The sequence below is a fragment of the Callorhinus ursinus genome, unplaced genomic scaffold (assembly GCF_003265705.2).
Source record: "Callorhinus ursinus isolate GAN/ISIS: 27379988/994484 unplaced genomic scaffold, GSC_fseal_2.0 scaffold4, whole genome shotgun sequence".
NCBI lineage: Eukaryota > Metazoa > Chordata > Mammalia > Carnivora > Otariidae > Callorhinus > Callorhinus ursinus.
The window spans coordinates 150386177-150412240 of record NW_027397066.1 but is presented as its reverse complement, the minus strand read 5'-3'; the positions used below and the strand labels follow the sequence as shown (position 1 = coordinate 150412240).

Below are 26064 nucleotides of genomic sequence, written 5' to 3'. Positions count from 1 at the left end.
AGGCATCGATTCTCCATAGAGTGCTTTTGTGGACCTTTTTTTTTTAATTTAAGATTTTATTTATTTATTTTTTAATTTTATTATGTTATGTTAGTCACCACACAATACATCATTAGTTTTTGATGTGGTGATCCACGATCCATTGTTTGCGTATAACACCCAGTGCTCCATGCAGTACGTGCCCTCCTTAATACCCATCACCGGCCTAACCCATCCCCCCTCCCCCCTCCCCTCTAGAACCCTGTTTGTTTCTCAGAGTCCATAGTCTCTCATGGTTCGTCTCTCCCTCCGATCCCCCCCCCATTTTCCCCTTCCTTTTCCTAATGTCCTCCATGCTGTTCCTTATGTTCTACAAATGAGTGAAACCATATGATAATTGACTTTCTCTGCCTGACTGATTTCACTTAGCATAATGTCCTCCAGTCCCAACCATGTTGATGTAAAAGTTGGGTATTCATCCTTTCTGATGGCTGAGTAATAGTCCATTGTATATATGGACCACATCTTTATCCATTCATCTGTTGAAGGGCATCTCGGCTCTTTCCACAGTTTGGCTATAGTGGACATTGCTGCTATGAACATTGGGATGCATATGGCTTTTGTTGACTTCTGCCAAATTCTTGTGTCCACGGTCAAGCTATGGCTGCAACTGACACACAAGTATAGGGTGACATGGACGTCGTTGATGTCTTCATTTATGTTAACAAGACCAAAGTGACAAAGACGTACCGGCCCTGCACGCTGGGCGTAGGCAGTGACGTCACTGACTTCTTTGTTAAATTGGCTAATAGTTTTTAATTACTCAAAAATCTTTTCTCAATTTTTTGTCTATTAACGGCTATAAACAGGACACATTTTGAAGTTGAACCTACATTATTAACATTTCCTCCATCACTGTATTAAGTCCAGAAAATCAACAAAAAGGCAAATCAGCCCCAGGTTTGAAGCCCTTGCCTATTCCTGTGGTGTAAACCCCCTAGAGAGCCAACTTCAAGCTGCCCACGTGACCCGGCTGCACAAGGGGCTGGGAAGAAACGAGCAATAGCGGACGATTAGATAACATTTCCACCACACAGATAACCTCAAGAACAGAGATAGTAGTGAAATGTAGTGAAATAACTAGGGAATGATGACATTTGAGTGTTTATTACCTTCATTTTTAATTCATTTAATTATATTTTATATAATTTAATTTTCATTTTATATAATTTTAATTTTGTATGGTTTAATTTTGAATAGTGATGTGCTTAGCAAATAGCTCACAAAATTCCCCTAAATTTAACAAGTGACTCCCACAGACCTGTACAAGTTGGACCTGGCACACTGCTGATGAGAAGCAGAATATCTCAGTTTCAAACCACAGATCAGCGTCCTGTCTGCATTTGGCTTTGCAAAGTGGGGAAAAGTGGAGCATAGCCTGCCTCCTGGGATTTCCTGAGTCCTGAGCCTTGAAAAGGAGGTCTAGGTACCCAGAAGGTCCTGCTGTGTGCTTGGTGGCAAGAGGGGTGTGCGTGGTCCTGGGTAAAGACCCTCTCCCTACAAGGGTCATGCCCCTGCACCAGTTCCTGTTGCTGGTGACCTAACTTTTGGAGACCATAGGCCTCTGATGAGTTTCCTGGAGCTTATGAGCTTCTTAAACTTGCAGGCAAGCAGGGCACCTGAGTGGCTCAGCTGGGTTAAGCCTTCAGCTTAGGTCATAATCCCAGGATCCTGGGATCGAGCCCTGCTTTGGGCTCCCTCTCCCTCTGTCGCTCCCCCTGCTTGTGCTCCCTTGTGTTCTCAAGTAAATAAATGAAATCTTAAAAAAAAAAAAAAAACTTGCATGAACACTTTTGTGGAGGACATGAGCAACCCTCTGCAAAGATCATTTCTGGCTTTCATCAGATTTCAACAATTCAGTGGGGGTTGGGACTGCTAGCACAAGAAGGATTGGCTTCTGATTAATTGCCAAGGGGTGAACGGTGGTTTTTCCATGTCACGGAACATGGGTCAACATGGGATTCTCTTCCTGCTCCAAGAATCACTCCCGGGAGGCCTTCGCCACTAGTCTCAGCTAGATGTACAAAGCAGAGATGTTTTCTCAAGTGGATTAGGGCTCAGTGAAGTACGGAATGCTCGTTGTTGGCAACCGTCTGAGGCTGAGATTGGCAGGGCAACACCTGCTCCCGTCGGTCATGACAACCAGGCCTGGAGGCTCTATCACAGGTGTGGAGGAGGTAAAGTGGGGTGTCCCTTGTACCCATATTTCTGCCAGAGCCTTATCTTAGCCGAAGCTGCTTGCCTCCCGGGCCGTCGGAGAAAACAGCCAGCTCCCGCCCTGTCTTCCGGGTCAAATAAATCTTCCCAGGTTCCTTTGCTCCACCCTGTCAACCAAGACAAGTGGCCTCTGAGAACCAGCAAATGGGAAGTGAAAATAATGCCCCAGAGGGGCTTCTGGCTCAGACATCACAGGGGACGGGCCCTGTGACTGATGCCTTCCTCCAAGCCAGCACCCTGGCCTTCAGAAAGATCTCATTGGCTTGAACGACAGTTTCCTCACAGAAAGCTTACACTCTCCTTTGTGGCATAGGAGAAGGGTTTAAGAGTTTCCTCCAGGAGGCCCCTCAGGGAGGCTGAGCGTGGCGTACAGGGAGTGCAATGCCACATTCGTTGCGTTCCTGCCAAATGACACTGCAACATTCATCCCAGTGGGCTTGGAGCCTTCAGCTTTCAAATCAGCTTCCTCTAATTGCTGCCTGCATGTAAAGCCACTCTTATTATGTGCACTCCGCCATCCTCCCCATTCGTTCCCCTCCTCTGATTCATTTGCGGCTTGTCAAGCCCGCCATGGAGAGCCAGCCTGTGTGTAAGCCAATTGACGCCTCTGTGTTTGGTCCTTCTCTTCCTGTTGATCGGAAAGCCCCTTGACAATCGAATGAAGAAAAAGCATGAACAGAGTGGGGAAGAACTTCGAACCCTTGGGAGCTGGTTTTGTCCATATATAACGTTGTCATAGTTTGCTATTTAAGATCCTCTATGAATCTTCATGGTTACATACTTTCAGCTCCTTGCTGCTAGCTGGTCTCCACCAAGCATGTGCTCAAAAAGGTCTCCAGTGTGGGGGTTTGCTGTCGGAGGTCAGCATGAATGACTAAGGGTGTCCTGAATCTCCCACCCCCGTGAGGTTCGGCCTGAGAAGGGAGTGTTTGTGGTTTTTGCCTTGGATATCCTGGAGCTCTCTGGCATGTGGTGTTTGGGGGAAGCTGGTCCACTTTGGACTCCATTTTAAGGATTTTATAACTAGAAAGACAAAAAGGAAATCTCTTCAGGGAAGGAGGTTATGGATGTAGGATATGTTCTCTGTCTGTCTCTCACACACATGGACACCCACAGACACACAGGCTTATGCACACACATGCACAGACCCATGCAGGCACACACACAGAGGCAACACACACATACCTATCAACAACAAAACATCACAAAACCCACCATCACAAATGCCATTGCAAAAAAGTGAAGGAATAAAGTCTGCCCCATAAAGAGATTCCCAAGTTGTATCCATGTTGTAGAAATCCAGTTGCTAAAGCACCATCCTCCCTAAAGTTCTTCTCGTTCATTCTTTTCATTGTACAAAGTTTTTTGCTGTCAAATGGCAAGCAATGTCTGTCTTCTAGTCTGAGCGGGTCCTGAGAAGGGAGGGAGCATCCCCATCCTACTCGCCTCACCTCAGAGCTCAGACTGGTATGTTGGTGGTCAGCAGCTCCACGGGGCGACAGGGTGGGCGTGAGGGGTGTCACAAGAGGGACCACAGAGCAGTAGAGGAAGGAGATGAAGGAGGCTTCAGGTCTGCCTCTTTCCCTGGGGGTGGCCTTCCTTTGCCTGACTCCACACTGAAGAGGCAGGGTCTGAAATCCTCAGGATCCCTGCCTGGTCTTTCACAGCCCTGCTAAGGGTGACTAAGTCCCCTGGCATCTCTAGGAGGAGGCTCTGTTCCCCTCAGAAGAAACCTAAAGCTTGGGGAAAGTAGGAGTCTTAGCAAAGGCCAGAGGGTGAGCTAGAACACGCACCAGTTTCCCTGAGTGAGGGCAACACTCTGGTAACATCTGTCCCCTCCTTTCTCGGATCTGTCCCCATATCTCCACTGCTTTAGTTCAGGCCCTTCCTGCCTTTAGACTCCCTGACTGCCACATCCTTAGAGCTCCTGTCTCTGCCTGCAGTGACCCACATCACAGTCCATCCTCTGTGTGGCTGGCAAGATGTGTCTGAAGCTCAAATGTGGCCCTATCACCCCCAGGGTAAAAATCTTCATTGACTCCTCAGTGCCTGAGAACAAAGCCCAGGCCTCACGGGACCAGACATCTGGTCCCCCATCCCAGTTTCCCTCCCGTCATCCTTCTTCAGGCTCGTGGGTCCCAGTAGTCCTGTCTCCTATGACTCCCTGTTGCCCATTACACCTCAGAGCTTGTGCCAAGCCCTCTTCTCTGCTTGAAATGCCCATATCCCCGAGGAGAGATCCTGGGCATCCTTGAAGTTCTAATCCCAAGGTCAGCCTCCACGAGTCTTCTGTGGCCTGGCCACTCTGACCCAGGCACCAGCAGGCATGGCTGACTGCTTCTGTCACTGAGCCCAGCAGGGGGCTAGGGTAGCAAGGGTCTTGAGCTTCATACCAGGTGAACACAGCTCTCCACCCTCGTTCTCCAGGTGCACCACCCGGTTGTATCCCCAGTTCCCAGTGGCACACCCAGAGGGCACAGTCCATTGTCTGTGGTCACACAGATAAGCAGCAACCCACCTGGCTCTTAGGCTGGACCTCCTAGCTCCTCACTCTGCTTGGCCACACCGTGGGGTGTCTCTCTAAGGCAGTTGTGAAACTACCTTGAAGGTCTCCCATGATCCCTTTGCAAACTTAAGGGTAGACAACACACTGCTGAATTTATCCCTTGGCTTTATTCTCTTTTACCTTCCCAAGGTCACACTCAAGAATATGTATTTGGCTCATTTATCATTCATTTAAAAAAAAAAAGAAGAGGAATGTTCTATTTGTGAAAACAAAGAGGCTGTTGACAAGGACGCCAGCTTCATAGAAGGTAGAAGAGTGGGTTGAGGGAGTTTATTACAAAGGTGGTCCTAGCCTCTGGAAGAACATCTGGAGAGCTCAGGGAAGTCATGACAGAGTAAATTCATGTGGGGTGAATATGAATCTCGGTCCACACTCAGTGTGCAAAAATAGAGTATCTAGTCTGAGCATCTTGATTTCTGCTAGTTGTTGGGAAATAACCCCAGTGAACTCAAAGCTCTCTCCCCTTCTCCAGGGTTGGGCCCCAGTTTGGGGGAGTGGGGTGGGGCTCATCGGGTTTAGGACTTTGGGGCAGCCCATCTGGTCTTCATCAGCAATCCACACCGGCTGCTGCCAGGATGTCTTGTGCCAGCCTCTGACCTGGGTCAATCCTTCCCCCAGGACTTCTGTGCCACATCATGGGGTGGGGGAGTCATGACATCACTCCCGTGCAACTCTGTACTGAGAGACTCTCGGTGAGACCCCCTGGGCTCCTGTCTGCCCAGCCTGACTCACCGCATTTCTCTCAATCTGAGCCAAGAGACTTCTCTTGTTTCTACTTTATTTCCCTGTGGCAATGGCTTCAACATGGGTGAGGAACAAAATAATAAGTGAATAGAAGAAGAAAAAAATCCATTAACATCTCAAAAAACACATGTCTGCTCTACCTGCTGACAGAAATCTTGGCAAAGGAACACTAGACTTGTTGCTTTGATTTTTTTTTCCAACACAGAGTACAGATGTAAACCATGTTTCCAAACTGTGTCTACAAACCTGGGGAGCTGTGAGAGCTCCCACGGATCGGGAAAAACAAGGGGAAAGGAATTGAGGCAGGCAGAGGGAGGAAGGACGGCTTGTCAACCAGTTCCAGCTGTGGGAGGAACGGACACAGGAACTTAGAAGAAAGCAGAGTGCCCTGCCTGCCTACCTGTGGCAGACCACCTCACCCCTGGGAATGATCCAAGATCTGTTGAGTGTGGCCTAGACCCCAGGAAGATGTTGAGATGCAGGTGGGCGCTGATGGATCCCGCCAAGGTAGGGCCTGTTACTCTCTCTAGGAGGGGAGATTGCCCTGATTGGAGGGGAAGACACGACTCAGCTGCTGGGCTCTGTCAGAGGAAGGGAAATCTACACTCTAAAGAAACTTTAAAGGGACCGAAGCCTGGTGACTCCAGTGGAGATAGAGGATCCAGCTCAGGGGGCCAGCTAGTACTTGGAATCTAAAAGTGGCCAATCAGGGAATTCCAGTGGGCAGACTTGAGAGTTTGGGGAGGGGATACAAGGGTTCACGTGAAGACAAAGGTGAAAGGGTGCCAGAGTTTCCAGGCACTGGGGAAGGGGGTGCAGATGACTTTAGTAAGACAGGACGGTGATCTCCGATGCGGACTGGAGGAGGAGCCTGAGACCAAGAGGGGAAAGAAACCAGGAGAGATGAGAAGAGAAAGGCCACGAGTACCAGCCTGTACCAAGCTAGTTCTGTCCCCGAGACTGCGTTTCTATAACTGGGCACTGGTCTCGCCATCTTGGCTGGGGGACTTACTCTCTCTGGGCTTCAGGTTCTGACTCTGCCAAACAAGGGGGTAGGCTAAGTGAGCTCTGAGCTTTCCTTCTAGTCAACCCTTTGCTTGTCTACTTGCCTATCAGTCAAACGTGGAAGAGCTGCCGGTACTGGAGTGCTAAGAAATGTGTCAGGGGCTTTGCACCATGATCTCACTTAATTCCCCACAAAAAGCCCTGTGACGTCATCAGGAACTCACCAAGGGCCCGAGGTGGGAGGGGGGCCTCGAAGGCCAGAGCCCAGATGCAGACTCAGGTCTGTGCAACTCCAAAACCAGGGCTCTTAGCTCTTCATTATTTGGTCTATCAGCTGCCCACTGTGAGCAGAGCCCTGACCCAAGCTTACAGTAAGGACAGGAGGAGCTTAGCACCTGAATCAAGGCAAAGGCTAAACGCAGGCTGTCAAATTGCAGCTTGCAGAACAACACACAGCAACTGAGCAGAAGCGGACAGCCAAGGATGAAGGAGCACAAGGAGGCGCTCACCTAGCATCCGGGAAACCTCTGCCTAAGGAGACATCTAGCATCAGCTTGCCTGAAGAAATGGCCCTCCCGAGAATGCCTCTCTTGTCCTGTGGGCCGGGTCAGCACCTGCCAACTTGCCTTTTCCCCATCTGGGTCAGCATCACCCCTGTCCACCCGGTAGCTCAAGCCTCCTTGACATCGCTCTTCATTTCTCTGTTGCTCCCCACATCTGTCCGCCCTTGGGGATCCGCCCTCTCCTGAACCGCCCCCACCCGCCCCATTGTCTCTCTGCCCTGGAACTGTCAGTTGCCCAGCGTTACTTATAGTGACATGTGCTAAGTCAGCCAGACACGTGCTAGGCCCCGAGGACACAAACGAGAGTTGCTCAAGTCAGACACGTACAGCCATCCTCCCTGCCCCAGTCTGTCTGTGACAGGGCTGTCACTGAGGTCTTGCCATGCCCTTTGGGGCCACCCAATGAGGGAGCCACCCATTGATCCAGGGGTCAGAGAGCCATGGAGGAGCTTCAAGAGGAAAGGTTTCACAGGGACCGAGAGACCGGGCCCCAGCTGAGTGCTCTGAGAAGGAAATGCTGGGTGTGCGGCGTGGAGGGCAGATTGCTGCACCTACTGCTCATGTCCCCCAGCTGTGGGCACCTACATGACAGAGAAGCAGTTCGGCACTTGACCTGGGAGAAGTGAGCCGGAGCACGCGCTGCTTTTACTTGGGAGGCTCGGTCCCAATGAGCAGTGTGTGCTGACCGTGACCTTTAAGAAGGTCGAGTGGCCTCCTGATGGCTGGAGCTTCAGCCCCTCCAGCAAGCTGCACTGTGGGAGGCTTTTCTTTCCTTTCCTTCCCTTTTCTTTCTTTTTTTAAGATTTTATTTATTTATTTGAGAGAGAGAGTGAGATCACAGGGGGGGGGGGTGGTGGGAGAGGGAGAAGCAGGCTTCCTGCTGAGCAGGGAGGCCGATGTGGGACTGGATCCCAGGACCCTGAGATCATGACCTGAGCCGAAAGCAGACACTTAACTGACAGAGCCACCCAGGCGCCCCCAGGAAGCTTTTCTATAATTGTCTCTTCATGTCTGTTGTGAGAACAGCCAACCTCCCAGCACCCATGGGGACCCCGTGTCTGTTTCCAGCACCAGCAAGCATCAGACACGTCATTTACCTCTGACTCTGTGGGTCAGCCCACTTGTGCATGGCATGAATCGGAACACCAGAGGCTCCCATGGATTTAGACACGAATGTCCTTGGGCTGCAAGGACAGCTGCATGAGCCTGTCTCCCCATTGGCTAGACTCGGATGCCGGGGACCTAAACCTTGGAGGGCCCACCAGGGTGGTGCTGCAGGGTGGGAACAATGAGTGTGCTCTCTCTGCTCTTTGAGTGGCAGGCTTGATTGTCGGGGGGAGGCTGGGGGACCTCTGACCCAGTCGGCCCGCCCTGCCTGCCTTCTCAGCCTACTCCAGAGAGAAGCCACAGAATGAGCCACTGCTTGGGGGCAGGACAGGGCCACAGCCATTTGGAAGAACAGGCTGATTTTGTACAGATTTATCCTTTATCTCCTTACTTGACAACTGTAAACATTAGATAATACCCCAAAAATTTGAAAACAGATACAAACCATCAATAATTCTACTAACCTCACATTTTTACCCAAGAGCTACTTATCTTATTCATATGATACAGTTTTTAATGGCTGGAATCATAAGGGGCATAGCAGTTTAGATTCTGCTTTTCTTCCTTCCTTCCTTTTTTTTTCATCATAACATAAGCATCTTTTCTGTGGTGACATGTCTTCACAATGATTTTTGTGGCTGCATAACATTTCATCGTGTTAACTCAACTTCACCATATCAGCTGGACATTTGCTTCTTCTTCTTCTTTTTTACATTATAGAGGGCTATGATTAAAAACAATATAACATGTAGTTTGCAAAGCCACGCTGAGCCCACGACGCAGCTGAAGGCTATTCTTTCCTAATCCCTCCAAGGAACGCAAATTATCCAGGGAGCCGAAATGCTCATTTTGAGGGTGGAGTCGGGTGGACTTTGAACTGCATTTTACGTCATGGTGATAGTGGCCTGAGTGCTTCATCCCCTCCCATCCAGCTCCTTGTGGTGACCGATGTGGTCTTTGGCCAGAGAGCAGGCTTTCCTCTTTGTGAAAGGAAGTGACTCATGAAGAAATAAAACCAGGGTGCCTGGATGGCTCAGTTGCTTAAGCACTGGACTCTTGATTTTGGCTCAGGTCACGATCTCAGGGTTGTGAGATGGAGCCTCCTGTAGGGCTCTGTGCTCAGCGGGGAGTCTGTTTCTCTCCTTCTCCCTCTGTCCGTACCCCCTTCCCCCACTCTCTCTCGCTCAAATAAATAAATCTTAAAAAAAAAAAATGAAGAAACAAAACCCAAGGCTTTGGTCTCATCTGTCCCAAGGTTCTTAATTAGAGGTCCGTTAATTGCTGTGGGGGCTTTTAGGGCGAAGGGTGCTGAAACTGGGCACATGTATGTACAGAAGTGTATTTTCTGGGGAAAATCTGTATTCACCAGATTCTCAAAGAAGGCTGTAACCCCAACATTGTTTTAAAAGACGACTGATCTCTCTCTTTTCCCCACCACCCCACACACTCCCTATAGCTCCTTTTGGGAGACTGGGATTAAAATGAAAGAATCCTAAAGATCTGTGTCTATATACAGAGGTCCAGTCTTGGGATGGAGAACATATTATCCCCATTTTAAGGATGAGAAAATCTAGGCTCAGAAATACTTCTAAGGGCTCCCCACAGCCAGCATGTATGGATTCGAACCCATGTCTGTTTTACTAGCAAGTCTGGATGTGCATACCCATTATGCTAAAGTGCCTTATGGTTAAGAGAATCATTTCTATTTTTATTTCTTTAACCAAAGCTAATTGCTAATGTGTTAAAGTGAGAGATTCTGCTATGATTGTGGCCATCCATGGTACTTAACTAAAGGAAATATTTTGGCATTTTTTAAAGCCTTGCATTTTTCTCCAGGGAGTCAGGCTGGTACAGAAATATTTGTGGTTGGTTAATTGTTCTTTCCTGCTACAAGCATTAACCATAGGAGGTGAGCTGTGTTAATCAAACTGAAATGTTGTCACTCAAGGCTTAAGGAACCAAAGAAACTTTGAAATTCAAGATACCAAATCTGACAGTTTAACCCATCAGGCGGGAGATTTCGGCCCACAATTCCCTGAATATCACTGGGCCCTTTTCAAACAGATGTTTTTATTAACAACAAACTATTTGGCACCAATAAGTGACTTTGGCTTCCTAAATGTGTTTGATTTCCTTTCTCTTAGTATTCCTGTGCTAAATCTCCTTAAACTCCGGTGAGGCAAAGGAGGTGGGGCATAATCCAGTTTCACTCTCCTTGCTTCCTCTGGGAATCTCTGCTAAATTAGCCACTTATTATTACTGAAAATTCGCCTCCCTTAAAGGGGAAAGACTTCCTCAATGATGTTATAGTAGCGTTGCATGGTGACAGACGGGAGCTACACTGCGGGTGAGCACACGGCAGAACAGAGTTGTCGAATCACTGTGTTGTACATCTGAAACTAATGTAACATTGTGTGTCAACTATACTTCAATTTAAAAAAAAGAGGTGGGGGCGCCTGGGTGGCTCAGTCAGTTAAGCGTCTGCCTTCAGCTCAGATCATGATCCCAGGGTCCTGGGATCCAGCCCTGCATCGGGCTCCCTGCTCCGAGGGAGGCCTGCTTCTCCCTCTCCCACTCCCCCTGCTTGTGTTCACTCTCTTGCTGTGTCTCTCTCTGTCGAATAAATAAATAAAATCTTTAAAAATAAATAAGAGGTGAGGAGGAGACTTCCTGAAATATGGGAAGTAATTATGCAATAAAAGAAAGGAAATTATAATTTAATTTTGGGCATCTTAGATGTAATACAACATTAAACATTAGATCAGTGTGCTTTCTTGGTCCCAAAGTGTTGGTTAATGATCAATAATCGCTATTTAGAATAACATTGGATTTGGTATAAATGACACCCTTCTATCATTGTCCTGGTAAATTGAACTGTTTACTCTTCATGGCAATGGGGTACTGGGTGGGGGATAGATAAAAAGGCATTTTCTGATGTTTGGGTTTCTCTGATTAGTTAATTCATCCATTCATTCAAAAACAAGAGAAAGACTTACTGCATATCTCATATGTTCCAAATGCTGAGAATGGCCCTGAAGATACAAAGATAAAAAAAAAATACTCCCTTCCCTTGAGGCACTCACAAGAAGTCTCATTTAGAAGACGGGCATTAAACTAAGGGCCAAGTATACTGTGGTTGGTGCGTAAGGAGTGCTGTGGGCGCAGGGGAGAGGTGATGGGACAGAGTGCCAGGAAAGGCTCCCCAGAGCTGGTGATGCCTGGACTAAGTCTTAAATGAAGACTCGTTCTTCAGTCAGACCCAGGGAATGACACCCAAGAAAATCGTGGTGGGTGTTCTTTAGCTCTTTTCCAGAACCTATTATCATTTCTTAATGTGGTCTAATCAAGATCATTAACATGAAATCCTCATTCTAAACACTGCACTGAAATCAACCTGCCAACATGTCAGTTATCCGACAGGGATGTGGATAGTCTGAAAACTGACGGTTCTGAACTTTTGGGCTTTGTAACTCTGGTCTCAGCAGAGATTTTTCTATGGTACTTTATAGTGTACAAATTACTTAATGTTTCATTTGATCCTTTAAGGCAAGCAGAGAAACCTAGTCCTAGCCCCACTGTATAGATAAAGCAATCTCTGAGGCTCAGAGAGATTTAAAGATCTCTTCCCAGGGGTGCCTGATTGGCTTGGTTAAGCTTCCGACTCTAGATTTCATGATCTCAGCATCACGAGATCAAGCTCTACATGGGGCTTGTGTTGGGTATAGAGCCTGCTTAAGATTCTCTCTCTGTCTCTCTCTCTGTCCGTCCCTCGCCCCCACTCATGCTCTCTTAAAAAAAAAAAAATCTTGTCCCAAATCACACAGACTTCTAAATAAATAAATGTGATGATTTCTTGATGGTTTGGAGTCACTACTATTATTGTACCATGCAATAATAATAATAATAATAATAATAATAACTGACATTTATTTAGTGCTTACTATGTGGCAAGGTACTATTCTAAGTACTTTACATGTTTCATTTTATTTAATACAAAGTCATTCAGGAACTTCCCTTCATAAAAGCATTTTTGGCTTTTTTCCCTTTGCCTTATCTTACAAATGAATCCAGATTGTTCACTTTCAAGGTTTTTCTGGGCAACATAACATGATTGCTTTTCTAAAAAATTATTTATTCAAGGAAGGCTGAAGTGAGTTTCTCTCAAAATTTTTTGGCCCACAATCTGCCTCATCCTTTACCTCCATACCCACTGCCTGGATTAGCCCCCTGATGTCCACACCCTAGGCCTGGCTGAGGCCGCTGATGACACTGTGTGGCTGGTCCAGGAACCAGGACTCCGAATCTTAGAGTGAGTGTCAACAGGTTGGGAGGTGAAGCTGCCCAAGGCAGGGGAGCGAGCCGGAGGGCAGCAGAAATGAAGACCGTGTGATTTGTGCACAGTGATGAGGGCAGTGGGAGTTAAGAGGGGAAGAGAAACCAGAGAACCATTTCCAGTGGGATCTCTGACTCACCACCTTGGGCTCCATTGGGCGATAAGAATGCAGGGGCTGGACCATCTCTATATTCCAGCCTTGTTCTCGGGAGCTCTTAGCAGAGCCCAGGTTCCCCTCAGGCCCCCCTGTTTCTCTGCACCTCCAAAAATCTGCAGTGGAATTACGGGCCCACCACATGTTAGGGCTGAGGGCCACATGGTGATCATCCTTCTAAAGCCCTCATCATACGGATGAGGAGGTAGAAGCAAAGAGGTGAGGTGACTAGATGGAGACTGTGCCCTGGGTCACTAAATGGATACTGAATGACCCAGGGATGCTCTGAAGGCATTATAAGATGCTGAAGTGCCTTCTGAATACTCAGAAAGAGGTAGGACATGCTTGGAACAGGTTGGGAGCATTTATTAAATTCCACATTATTTAAACTTGGTCAGTTGGCAGACCGTGTATCTTATCTTATATGTGGAAGCTGTGTGTGAGTCCAAGCTGGGTCTCAGAGTTTACCAAAATGGAGAAGCCTATGCCTTGGAGGGTATTTAATTCATTGGCATTCTGTGAGGGAAATATTTAGGATTTTTAGAAAGATTTTATTCATGTATTTATGTATGTATTTATTTATTTAGAGAGTGCAAGTGGGGGGTAGGGGCAGAGGGAGAGAGAGAATCTCAAGCAAACTCTCTGCTGAGTGCAGACCCCGATGTGGGGCTCAATCTCATAACCCTGAGATCATGACCCAAGCCGAAATCAAGAGTTGGACACTTAACCGACTTGACCACCCGGCACCCTTAGCCCTTTTTTTTTTTATTGATCATAGTGGCTATGACATTTTACTGTATTGAACCTGATGAAACCTGTCATGACACCTGGTCTGTTGAGCTATCTGGACTTTTCCCATCTGGTACAAGGGACCATTTTGTTTCAGCAGCTCAGGAATTTTAAGGAAAATCCTCTCTTTACATGAATAGGGTCTGGACACGTTCTCTGTCCCTGATCACCTTCACCGTGTGCTGCTAGTTGCTGAGTAAAGCGGTCATTCCAGCTCAGCTGAAAACCACAAATAATAGGGCCACAGTCTGTCCACAGGGTTATCCCATCACTGCTGAGTTCACTTTGAGAAAAGTCAGTTGTCCTTTTGTGAAGGGTGCATTCATGTCTCGGTCCCACTCTGAAGCCATAGTCATAAGCAGAACTAAATGTCGGGACAAAGGTGTCTGAATGCCATAGGTATGAGACCTGCAGTGGCCTCCCTCAGGGTGTCCCCAGTTCTTGCAAGTTCTCGCAAGCCCTGAAAGGCAGAGTGAGGGCCCTTCCTGAATGCTGAGCTCTGAGGGGTGGGAGATGGAGAGAGGATGAGGGTGTGGGAGGTGCGGGGGGTGGGGAGCAAGCAAGCCTGAGCAGAGACACTCCTGGCTGCCCTGCCCTGGGGGCCTTCTCTGCCCCCCTCAACCCCTGCAACCTTCCCATCTGCCCGCTTCTGGGCTTGAGTAGCCGCAGGGCCACTGTGTCCTGGCAGCTTTGCTGGTGAATGTGCCTGCACAGCTGGACGCACACAGGGCTGGGGGACCGGCGGACCGGGTGGGGGGGTTGCTTTAAAAATACAGATTCTTGGCCCCACCTCAGACTTTCTGCATCATGTGGGGAGCCCAGGAATCCATTACGGTCCCAGACGGCACCTAACACAACCAGCCAGGACGCTCTGCCTGCACGGGAATCGGGACCCACTGACCTCACCTCTGCCCCACTTGTTCTGGCCGCCTCCCGTTCCAGGGTCACTCACACACAGCCTCAGCCTCCTTGGGAATCCTCCTACCGCTCCTCCATCAAGTGTCTTTTCTGGGCATCCTTCCCCTGTTTGCCCCCTATGGGCCCAGCAGGCACCACAAGCACCCACAGTCCCCAGGCCTACGTCTTCAGGGTTTTGCCATCTTGTCAGTAGACACCATGGGGAAGAGCTCCCTCCCTGGGCCAGCAGTGGAGGAGACCACAGCAGAGGAATGAAGGTGGACAAGCCCTGGTTTGCAGCCCTGCCAGACTCCACACCTGGCTGAGGGATCGCAGGCAAATTTTGCCTCTGTCATCCCCCTTTTTTAAAAATTTATAAAGTGTGGTCATCAATGCCTGCTATGCAGGGGCGGGAGGGTGTGTAGGTGAGGATTAAATGGAAACTGGAACGTAAGTGTGAACCGGGGAGCTTGTCGGTGGCTTAACACCACGTCCCCAGGGCCTGGATGAGTGCCCAGAACAAGTAGGTCCCAGGCACCCATGGGTTCTCCCCTTGCTCCTTTTAACTTGGCATCTTTCTCACGACATGACTTTCCTCTCTGTTGCTTCTTTGTTTTCTGTTGCCCTAATCTGTGCATTTTGTTTTCTCTTCCCTTCCATTTTCTTTGACTTCATTCTTTTCCTTCTTACCTTGTTCATCTGCAGGTCCTTGCTTTTTCTAATAGTAGTATATGCATTTAAAATATAATTTTTCCTTAGAAGGACAGTTTTAGCCCTGACACTCCTTTCTACCTTGTACCCTACACGGTCATGTTGTAAGATGTGGGGAGCTGGTGGGACATCAACTCCCGGAGCCACTTCGTTCACCTCTCTTTCCTTCAGAGCAGTGGTTTCAAACAAGGAATCAAGCCCTTTAGTTGTTCGTAAAATCGATTCAGTGGATTGTCACAAGCCTTTAAAACATGAAATACACAGAGACTAGGAGAAATTATTTACAAATCATCTTTCTGATAAGGGATTAATATACAGAGTATATAAAGAACTCCCACAACTCAACAACTAAAAAAAAAAAAAAAACCTGATTTAAAAATGGGCAAGGTCACCTGGGTGGCTCAGTCATTAAGCGGCTGCCTTCGGCTCAGGTCATGATCCCAGGGTCCTGGGATTGAGTCCCGCATCGGGCTCCCTGCTCCGCTGGAGGCCTGCTTCTGCCTCTCCCACTCCCCCTGCTTGTGTTCCTGCTCTCGCTGTCTCTCTCTCACTGTCAAATAAATAAAAAAAAAAATCTTTAAAAAAATAAAATAAAATAAAATAAAAATAAAAATGGGCAAGGGACTTAAATAGATGTTTTCCCAAAGAAGATATACAAATGGCCAGCCAGCAAATAAAAGATCCTCAACATTACTAATCATTGGGGGAAATGCAAATCAACAGCACACTGAAATATCACCTCCCACTATTTAGGATGGCCACTAATAAAAAAATAGAAAACACGTGTTGGTGAGGGTGCGGAGAAGGGGAACACTTGTGCACTGTTGGTGGGAATGAAAAGGGGTACAGCCACTCTGGAGAATAGTATGGCAGTTCCTCAAAATTTAAAAATAGAATAACCCTATGATGCAGCAATTGCACATCTAGGTATATGCACACAAGGATTGAAAGTGGGGTCTCAAAAAATGTTTGCATATTCATTTTCATAGAGGCATTGTTCATAGTAGCCATGTTTGAAGGGATGAACAATCGGTAAGCAAATTGTTGCATATTTGTACGGTACATATTTGTATAATTATTCAGCCTTAAAGGGAAGGAAACTTAAACACATGCCACAACCTGGATTAACCTTGAGAAGCTTATGCTAAATGAAATGAGCCAGTCAGAAAAGGACAAATTCTGAATGATTCCACTTACGTGAAGTATTCACTGTAGTCAAATTCATCAAGACAGAAAGTAGAGTGGTGGTTGCTGGGGGTTGGTGGAGGGGGAATGGGGAGTTGCTCTTTAATGGATATAGAGTTTCAATACTGCAAGATGAAAAAGTTCTGGAACTGGTTCCACAACAATGTGAATCTATTTAACATCACTGAACTTCACACTTAAAACTTAAGATGGTAAATTTTATGTTATGTGTATTTTACCACAATTAAAACTTTAAAAAAATAAAGTAGAATAGACTAGAAAATGTCCAAGTGCATTGTTACAGTAAGGGTAAAAAATGTTTCCTGAACTTTTGTTTCATGGTGGTGGTGGGGGGTGTGCATATGTGCGTCTGGGTATGTTCTAGCTTACAGATATACAGTGTTTCTTAATGATGATCCTGGTAAAAAAGGAAAAGAATTTGGACAAACACTGCCAGGGACAACCTCAGACCACACAGCGCAGGGAGGGCACCAGCAATCTGTGGGGGGAGATCTCCCCTCCCTGTGTGGTGCAGCAGAGAGTCCTCAAAAGAGGGGCTGCTGGTGACCTTTTGCCCCTTCCCAGGGGCTTCCTGATCTACTCAAGAAACACTTGTTGATGTCTCTTGAGAAAAAGATAATCCAGTAGGTCTTATACGTTCTTCATCTTCTCCCATTTTTCCCAAGAACTAAAATCAGAACACTCAATGGGTGTGGAAGGGAATAAAAATGACAAGTATTTAGCACACTTAGTAACGGTGGAAGGAGGGAGGGAGGAAGGATGGGAGGGAGGCATCACAGAAGGAAGGAAACAGGTGGGAATAAAGGTGGATTGGTCTAGATGTTCCAGGCTTGCAGATTTTATGTAAAACCCTCTGTACCCTCAGGAAGCTAAGAGGCTCAATGGACGCTGTCCCAGGGGGAAGGGGGAACGGGGGTCTGGAAATCTCCAGTCTGGTCTGTAGAAGTGACAGGGAGAAGCACTCCATGCTGCTGGGCCTTCAAAACACTAGGTCTCCTCTTGGCAAAGGAAGAGTGGCTAAGAACTGCCCTACCGGTGTGCCCAAAGGGAGACATTCTTTCTCTCTAGCAATTATGGAGGGGAGCCTATTGAAAGTGAAAGCGTGGAGCGTGTGTTTAATAAGGGAGCTACTGTTAGCACGTGGTTATAACTTCTGTAGCGTGCTGCACACAGAAGATGCCAGAAGCTCTCCGAGTGGCTCCCAGATGAGAAGAGCATAGTCTTGCAAAGACACAGAGCTGTGGCTGAAATGCATTCGCTATGATTTACAATCCCTTCTCTTCCTGCTGTGGCGGGAAAAGTGACAACAGTGGTTTGGGCCATGAGGTGAAGAGAAAAGGCAAGGACTAGAGTGAGGGGGTGGGATTCCTGATGCATCATCGCATCACCCCAAGCTCAGTACCCTCCCCTCCAAAACCTCACAAGGCTGTTGCAAAGACCACATTCCATGACACGTTCCACCGTAGATATTAAGACGGGTGCCATGTTTGAAGAGGGGCCGTCCATTCATTCACTCAGAAACATCCGTGCACGGACACTGTGTGCAGGGAGTGGAGTTACGTCCATGGGCAAAACAAAGGCCTACCCTCATGGGGCTTACTTTCCAGTGGGGGGAAGAGGATACTGAACAAATTAGTAAATACACAGTGTCAAGGGGCGATCGGGACTATGGAGCAAAATAAATCCAAGTGAAGCGCCTGGGTTGGGAATGGATGGGGCTTGTGTTATCTTCAGAGGTCAGGGAAGGTCCCACTGCTACTCAGGGGTATTTGAGCAGAGCCAGAAGGAGGTGAAGGAGCCGGCAATGTCTGGGGAAGGATGTCATAGGCCCAGGAAAAACGAGCGCAAGGGCCCGAAGGTGGGAGTGTGTGGGCTTCCCAGGAGGGAAGCCAGTGTGCTGGGAGCAGAGTGGGCACAGGTACAGTGGAAGGAGACCGCGAGGGAGAAGAGAAGGGTGTGGATCATGGGTTTTGTCTGATATTGTAAGGACTTTGGTGTGTGTGTGTGTGTGTGTGTGTGTGTGTGTGCGCGCGCGCGCGCGCGCGCGTGCACACAGTAAGATATACATCATATAAAATTGACCATTTTAAGCGCACAGTTCAATGACACTAAGTTCATTCCCATTGCTGTGTGACCCATGACAATCATGGACCTCCCAGCCTCCAAGCACACCCGGACCTTCCAGATACCTCTAGAGTCTGGAGAGCCTCCTGCTGTCGAAGTTTATGCCTTGCTCTTCTGTGCCTCACCTGCTTTCAGAGTATATTTGGAGATTTTCTTGGGCCTGTGAGAGTGAGTGGTCCCTTGTGGGGGCAGAAGCTTGCCGCCCAGCTCCTGAAGACCATACGCCTTGCCCGGCCGAGCCGGCAGCCCAAGAGACTCTGCCTGTCATCGGGGGCAGCCCGGTTCTGCAGTCAGAGCTCTTGGCCTGGCGACATGGTGGGGTCCTATTCCTCAAGGCCTCACGAATTGGACCCTGAGTCAGAGCCCCCCCCTCTCAGAGCTGAGAGTGACTCCTGAAAAGCCAGAGAAGTACCTTTTCCCTGCATTTCTCCATAGCAGCAGTAGCCAGAGCAGCCCAGCCTGGTGCCCACAGCGGAGGTTGGGGGGCTAGGAGGTGAGCCCCGGGAAGGGTCATCAGAAAGATGTGGAGCCAGGCATCCTCGGATGGCTGACTGTCAGTGAGTGCCATGGGTGCCAGGCTCTCAGAGCTCACTTCACAGAAGGGGAAACAGAGGCCGGGGGAGGGCAAGGGAATGTGCAGGATCCATAGCCCTTTGAAGGTGGCGTCAGGTCTAGAACCTGGTTCTCCTAGGTGCCGCGGAGCTGGCAGCGCCCCACTGAGCAGTGCTGTGGCTTCACGCAGGCACCGGGGGGTCCTTGAGCCACAAGGTGCCGACCAACTTTCAAATTCAGGCTCTAGCTAAGGCTTTAGATCGGCTTCCCAGATCAAGTACCCACTTTCCCGTGTGTTTATGCAGGGCGTTCAGTGCTTAAAAACGGACCTGTCAAATTCCTGCTGGACACTGGGTTCTACTTCTGAATGCAGACGCCCCACAGCAGGGGGTAGGGGGTGCAGCAGAAGGTTCTAATCCTTCAGGAGGTTGGAGGGGTATCTCTTTCCTCTCCCCTCCCCACCACATCTGAAGGTCCTCATCTTGTCATTAGCACCTCACCATTTCTATGCACTTCCCCCATTTCCACTAACACCCCTGTCCCACTACTTGTCACCATACCTCCTGGGTGGCCTCCTCCCTAGCGACCCTGCTTCCGAGCTCGCACCCCACAATCTCCTCCACACAGCAGCCACAGTGATCTTTCTAAAAGGTAAGTCAGCCTTGCTTAAAATACTTTAATGTGGCATTTTGAAAGAAAGCCCAGCTCCTTCTTCCTCTGCCCCCCTTCTTTGCCTTCACTTCCCCGGCCTTCCTGCTCGCCCTGTTCCAAGCACACAGACCCCCCACCTCCCGCTCCTAGAATGTCCTAAGTGCACGCCCTCCTCAGGGCCTTCCCCGCTGCTGTTCCAACTGCCCTTCCCGACCTTTGCAGAGCCCCCGCCTCAGTTTAAAAATGTCACACCCTGGGAGAGGCCTTTCCTCATCGTCTGAATAGCCCAGTGCCTCTGAGGTAATTCTATCACACTGTCCTCTACTTTCTGCCCAGCACTTACCTCTTTTGGAAATGATTGGCCATTTACTTATTTATTCTCTGGCTTCCCCTTTACTGGCCACCTGTCAACAAGAAAGTGAGCTCTGGAGGGGGAACCCGGACTGTCTTGTTCCCACTCTGTGTCTGGCGCTCACCCCACAGCGTGGCCCAGGGTCTGAGAGGAAAGGTATTTACTGGGGGCAGAATGAGGTCCTCACATGGAGGAGACATGGTTCTGGGCTGCCCTGGGTGCCAAGAGGTGGGGCTCATTCTCACACGCAGCTGCTGGGAACCCACATTGTCACAGTCTTTCTGGAAAGCAATTTGACAGTTTGGTTCAGGAATCCTGAAACAGTTCCACACAGTGTTGGTCCAAAATAGTTTTCCTTCTGAGAGCCTAAACCAAGGGGGAAAAAATCTGAAATGTAGGCAGCAATTTATGCACAAATATTAGATAAAGCTATATATGTATGTATGTGTGCACACACATGCACTAGGGGGAAATTTTAAAATTGTGTTTATTGTAAGTTTGAAGGAAAAAAGCCTATGGTGTAGTATTCAGTGATAAGAGGCATACAAAAGTGTATGTACAGCCGGATCATAGCTAATATGTATTTAGAGGTTATTTGTGCCAGGCACCGAGAACTTTACTTATATCTTCCTGCCTCCCTCCTCTCTCCCCGTGAGGCTGTTATTATTTTACTGCCTGGGAAAATGAGATTTCAAAAGATCAAGGATATTGATGAATGTGGTGTAGTTTATAAATCATAAAGTCAGGATTTAAATCCATTTCAAAGATTCCATTTTCAACCATGCTGCATACTTATTTCAGCTTTGGAAATGCTCCCTCCCCCACACCCACAGAAGACTAAGATGAAATACACCAAAATATTAACAGAGGTTGCTTCTGCATATTGGGATTATAGGAAATTTTCTTCTTTGTAAATTTTTATATTTAAATTTGTTGCTATAATGAGTACATATTATTTTCAAAGTTTTTAGTTTTATTAAAAAATAAGTTGTCACATACAAAGCTATAGATAAATTTGGCTTATCAATATAAAAGAAAAAACATTTCTTAAAAAAGCGATTTGAGTCAAATATGATATTTAATATATTGTGAGTAAGTGGAGTTCATTCCATTGTGAAAGGAGAATTCAACATTAAGAAAAACATTAATCTGTCACATCAGTAAGTCAAAATAGACACATAATTGTTGATAACTGTCCTGATAGGTATTTTGAAAGACATTAAGCAGAATTCAGCGACATTCCTGTGAAAGCTTCTTGTAACCTAGGGGAAAGGAAAAGTTTCCAGATATCTATTGAAAGCCAACAGCCAAATTCAAGATAAATGAGACATGCTTAACGTTGATATTATTTAGCTTTGTTTTGGAAATTTTAGCCTGTGTAATATAACAAGACAAAGCAGTAAAACTACATATTTAAGGAAAGGACAGATGATATATTTGCCTTCCTGAGAAATCTAAGACAAGTAATTGAAAAACTATCAGAACCTAATATAATAACTCAAATATACAATATACACCAATAGCTTTCTTTTTTCAATAATAACATTAGCAAACCCATTTTCCAAAAATAATGCATGGATTTAATAAAATTATTCTTAAATTATTCTTTTTTTTAAATGTTTTCTTTTTTTTTAAGATTTTATTTATTTGACAGAGAGAGACACAGCGAGAGAGGCAACACAAGCAGGGGGAGTGGGAGAGGGAGAAGCAGGCTTCCCGCCGAGCAGGGAGCCCAATGTGAGGCTCCATCCCAGGACCCTGGGATCATGACCTGAGCCGAAGGCAGACGCTTAACGACTGAGCCACCCAGGCGCCCCTTAAATTATTCTTAAATTATATTAGAAAAGTGAGTGAGAAAGAATAATAAGGTCTTAAAAGAAAAACTTGAACTGCATTATTAAACTGGAGTAATTAATACATGTCGTTCTACACAGGAACAAATAGAGTCCAGAAATAGGCCCATGAATATGTGGAAATTGAATACTGGACAAGCAAGCATTTCAAATCATTGAGAAAGATGGGTTCTTAAAAATATTTATTTATTTATTTATTTATTTATTTGGAGAAAGATAGAATGAGAATGCAGGAGCAGGGGATGGGTGCAGAGGAAGAGGTAGAGAAAGAATCCCAAGCAGACTTTGCACTGAGCCTGATGTGGGGCTTGATCCCACGACCCTGAGATCATGACCTGAGCCGAAATCGAGTCAGACACTTAATGGACTGAGCCACCCAGGTGCCCCGAGAAAGATGTATTTTTTTAAATTTATCATATAATATTTGATTTGTTAACAAAAATATTTCTCTTCCTTCCTGAAATATTCTATATATTTTTCAAAAAACTTTTAATTTTTGTCCTTGACATTTAATTCTTCCATCAGTTTGAATTGGACAGTTGAGAGCAATTGTAAGGTAAGGATACAATTTCATGTTTTTTTCTATACGGAAAACCAGTTGTCCTAGCATCATGCATTGAATGGCTTGTCATTTTCTTGGTGATCTTCTGTGTCTCTTCTGGAATGTACTATTTTCCATGTGGGTGAGGGTCTGGTTGGGTCTTTCTATTCCATTTTCCTGTTCTGTCCATGTACCTCCACTCTTAATTGCTACAGCTTTTAATAAGCATTGGTATCTCATAGGGGTCTCCTATCTTATTCTTTTCCTTCAGGGATATATTTTCTGTTCTTGGGCCTTTGCTCATGGGTAAAATTTTATTTATTTATTTATCTATTTATTTATTTATTTATTTTAAGATTTTGTTTATTTATTTGAGAGAGAGAGAGCACAAGCAGGGGGAGCAGCAGAGGGAGAGGGAGAAGCAGGCTCCCCGCTGAGCAGGGTGTCCAATGCCGGACTCGATCCCAGGACCCTGGGATCATGACCCGAGCCGAAGGCAGATGCTCAACAGACTGAACCAATCCCCAATATGGGGATTGATCTCAGGACGTTGAGATCATAACCCGAGCCGAAGGCAGATGCTTAACCAGCTGAGCCACCCAGGGATCCCAATCATGGGTAAAATTTTAGAACCAGCTTATAAATTTCCTCAAAAACAATAGTTGGAATATTGACTGAGAACACATTCAATTTTCAAATGATTCAGGAAGAATGTACATCTTCAAGATATGAGTCTTCTTCATCATGATAAATGTGTAGCTCTCCTTTTCTTTAGGATACTTCTTTAATGTCTTCCAATAAAGCTTATATCATCATACAAATTTGCCCATTTTTGTTAGATATATTTCTAGGCAATTATATTTTTAGTTGTTATTAGAAATGAGTTCTTTTAAAAAAAAAACAACAAAACCCTGTCTTTTTCTAAATGGTCAAAGGATATGAAGGCCATACACAGAGGGAAGACCCATAAACAAAAAACATCTCAAAAATCATCAGGGAAAAAGAAATTAAAACAAAAAGATTCCATTTATCACCCATACAATTATGAAAAGTAATGCCTGATAACAGGTTTGAGAATATGGAAGAAATGGGAACTCTCAGGTATTGCTGATGGGCATACAAATTGGTACTCTGGAGACCGTTTTGGAAATTCACAGTAGAGCTGATGGAACTCGCCTTACTGCCCTGTAAGTCCACAAAGTCAATTAAAGCTACGTTGTTGAGAGAAATTCTCACAGATGGGCACGAAGGGACATGCTCATCACGGTGCAATTTGTCATTATGAAAAAGTGGAGACAACTGCTCTTTAGTAAATAATGAATAAATGGATATATAAAATGAGGTTTATCCACTCAATGGAATAAGATAAAAATAAAAAAAGACCTAGAGATTTATGTAGCAAAATGAACAAATCTTAAAAACACAATTTTGGGGGGCGCCTGGGTAGCTCAGTTGGTTAAGCGACTGCCTTCGGCTCAGGTCATGATCCTGGAGTCCCGGGATCGAGTCCCGCATCGGGCTCCCTGCTCAGCGGGGAGTCTGCTTCTCCCTCTGACCCTCCTCCCTCTCATGCTCTCTGTCTCTCATTCTCTCTCTCTCTCAAATAAATAAAATCTTAAAAAAACACAACACAATTTCGGGTAAAAAAAAAAGCGCAAATTGCAAACAGGTGACATGCATTATGAAGTCATTTTTGCAAAACACACCAAGCAAAAATATATATTGTTTGTGGCTCTTTATCCATATGTCACAAAAGTACAAACTCGTACATGGTAATAGCACTCATTAACTTCAAGATAATGATTATTTTTGGAGACAGAGGAAGGGGGAAATAATGATCAAGCTTTAGTTTTATCTGTGACATAAAGAGAAGGGAGGAAGAAAAGGGAACTGAAGTAAATGTACATCATATAAATATCTGTTTGATATTAGTGCTGTTACATTAGTGTGCTTTTCATATATGTAAAATATTCCTAATTAATATTGAAAAAATTTTAAACTAGTTGTATATTTCTACCATCTTGGGTGGGGAAGACATTTCTAAGTGTGAACACCAAAGGTAAAGATTGGTAAGAAAGATTAATAAATGGGCTAGATAAAGATGATACCCTGCTATGTACAATAAATACCATAAATAAAAAAGCAAAAGATAAGTCAAGAAAAATATTTACAATATATGTGACAAATTAATGTATGAATTAAATATATTTTTCATAGAAAGGGGTCCTGTATATCATTAAGAACATGATAAACATCTCAATGTAAAAATGAGAAGAGGATATGGACAGCCATTCATCACATGAGAAACACAACTGGTTGATAAATACCGGATAAATATTATTAGAAAATGAAATTCAAACTATGTTATCACTGTGAGTTGAGCAGGTTGACAAAGATTTCTTTAAAATTTGATAAAAGCCACTGACGAAAGGCTAGACCAATGGGCTTCCTTCATCGCTGTGAGAATGTAAATGAGCATTACCTTTGTAGAGCTCAATCCAGCATCAGAGATGAAGATCCTTACATATACATATATGCATCTTCTTTGACTTAGTAATTCCACTAATAGAAAAACAGCTTTAAAAATACTGGACCAACGACTGAATATATATTTTACAAAGATGTTTATTACAGTTTATTTGTAATGGTCAAAGGTTGCAAATAACTTATTTGACCAATAGTGGTTAAAAAAATTAATGTTGAGTCTGTACAATGGCATGAAGTTATAATATTGGCCCCAAAATTGTATTTACTTATATATAGTTTACTGTACTCTTTATTGAAATAAATATATTAATACTGTATACACCTTTTGGCCCCATTTTTTTACAAGATTTACTTATTTATTTTTAAGAGAGAGAGTGAGCACAAGAGCATGCAAGCAGGGGAGGAGTAGAGGGAGAGAACCTTCAAGCAGACTCCCTGCTGAGCACGGAGCCCCATATGGGGCTCAGTCCCACGACCCTGCAAAATCATGACCTGAGCAGAAACCAAGAGTCGGATGTTTAACCAACTGAGCCACCTAGGAGCCCCTGATCCCAGTTTTTAAAAAAGTGTATATAATCTATAAAAACTCTGGAAATTCATCACGAAAGTATTCATAGTGGTTCTCTGTATGTGGTGGGATTACAGGTGATTTTTATTTTGTTCTTTGCATGGATCTGAATTTTTCTGACTTTCAACATGCATGTATTACCCACTTATGAAAAATTAGATTAAAAAGTAAAAGACAACTTTTTAAAAATAAATTAACTTAGTATAAACAATAATAACCTTTATCAGAGAAAGTATAGAGAAATACATACTCATATACTGTGGTTTGAAATGCCTGAAGGAGGGCGCCTGGGTGGCTCAGTCGTTAAGCGTCTGCCTTGGCTCAGGTCATGATCCCAGGGTCCTGGGATCGAGCCCCGCATCGGGCTCCCTGCTCTGTGGGAGGCCTGCTTCTCCCTCTCCCACTCCCCCTGCTTGTGTTCCCTCTTTCGCTGTGTCTCTCTCTGTCAAATAAATAAAATCTGAAAGAAAGAAAGAAAGAAAGAAAGAAAGAAAGAAAGAAAGAAAGAAAGAAAGAAAGAAAGAAAGAAAGAAAGAGAAAGAAAGAAAGAAAGAAAGAAAGAAAGAAAGAAAGAAAGAAAGAAAGAAGAAAGAAAGAAAGAAAGA

At 45.7% G+C, this 26064-nt stretch overlaps 1 protein-coding gene and 1 long non-coding RNA gene across 8 annotated transcripts in view; one reads left to right on the top strand and one right to left on the bottom strand.

Annotated features, from left to right (window-relative positions):
* Positions 1-26064, top strand: part of BLK (BLK proto-oncogene, Src family tyrosine kinase) — a 70831-nt gene that overhangs the window by 6210 nt on the left and 38557 nt on the right. The window contains exon 1 of one of the 6 annotated variants that reach the window (XM_025873747.2): positions 19532-19658. The exons of the other annotated variants lie outside the window; for them this stretch is intronic. The gene's annotated coding sequence lies outside the window, so the exon portion shown is untranslated. Of the gene's footprint in view, positions 1-19531; positions 19659-26064 lie in introns of those variants that run through there. 6 annotated transcript variants of the gene reach the window in all.
* The window catches only part of LOC112825669 (uncharacterized), a 17077-nt gene continuing 12090 nt past the window's right edge, over positions 21078-26064 (bottom strand). For both annotated transcript variants that reach the window (XR_003208766.2, XR_003208767.2), the window contains exon 3: positions 21078-21272. This is a non-coding gene — a long non-coding RNA (uncharacterized lncRNA). The remainder of the gene's footprint in view (positions 21273-26064) is intronic.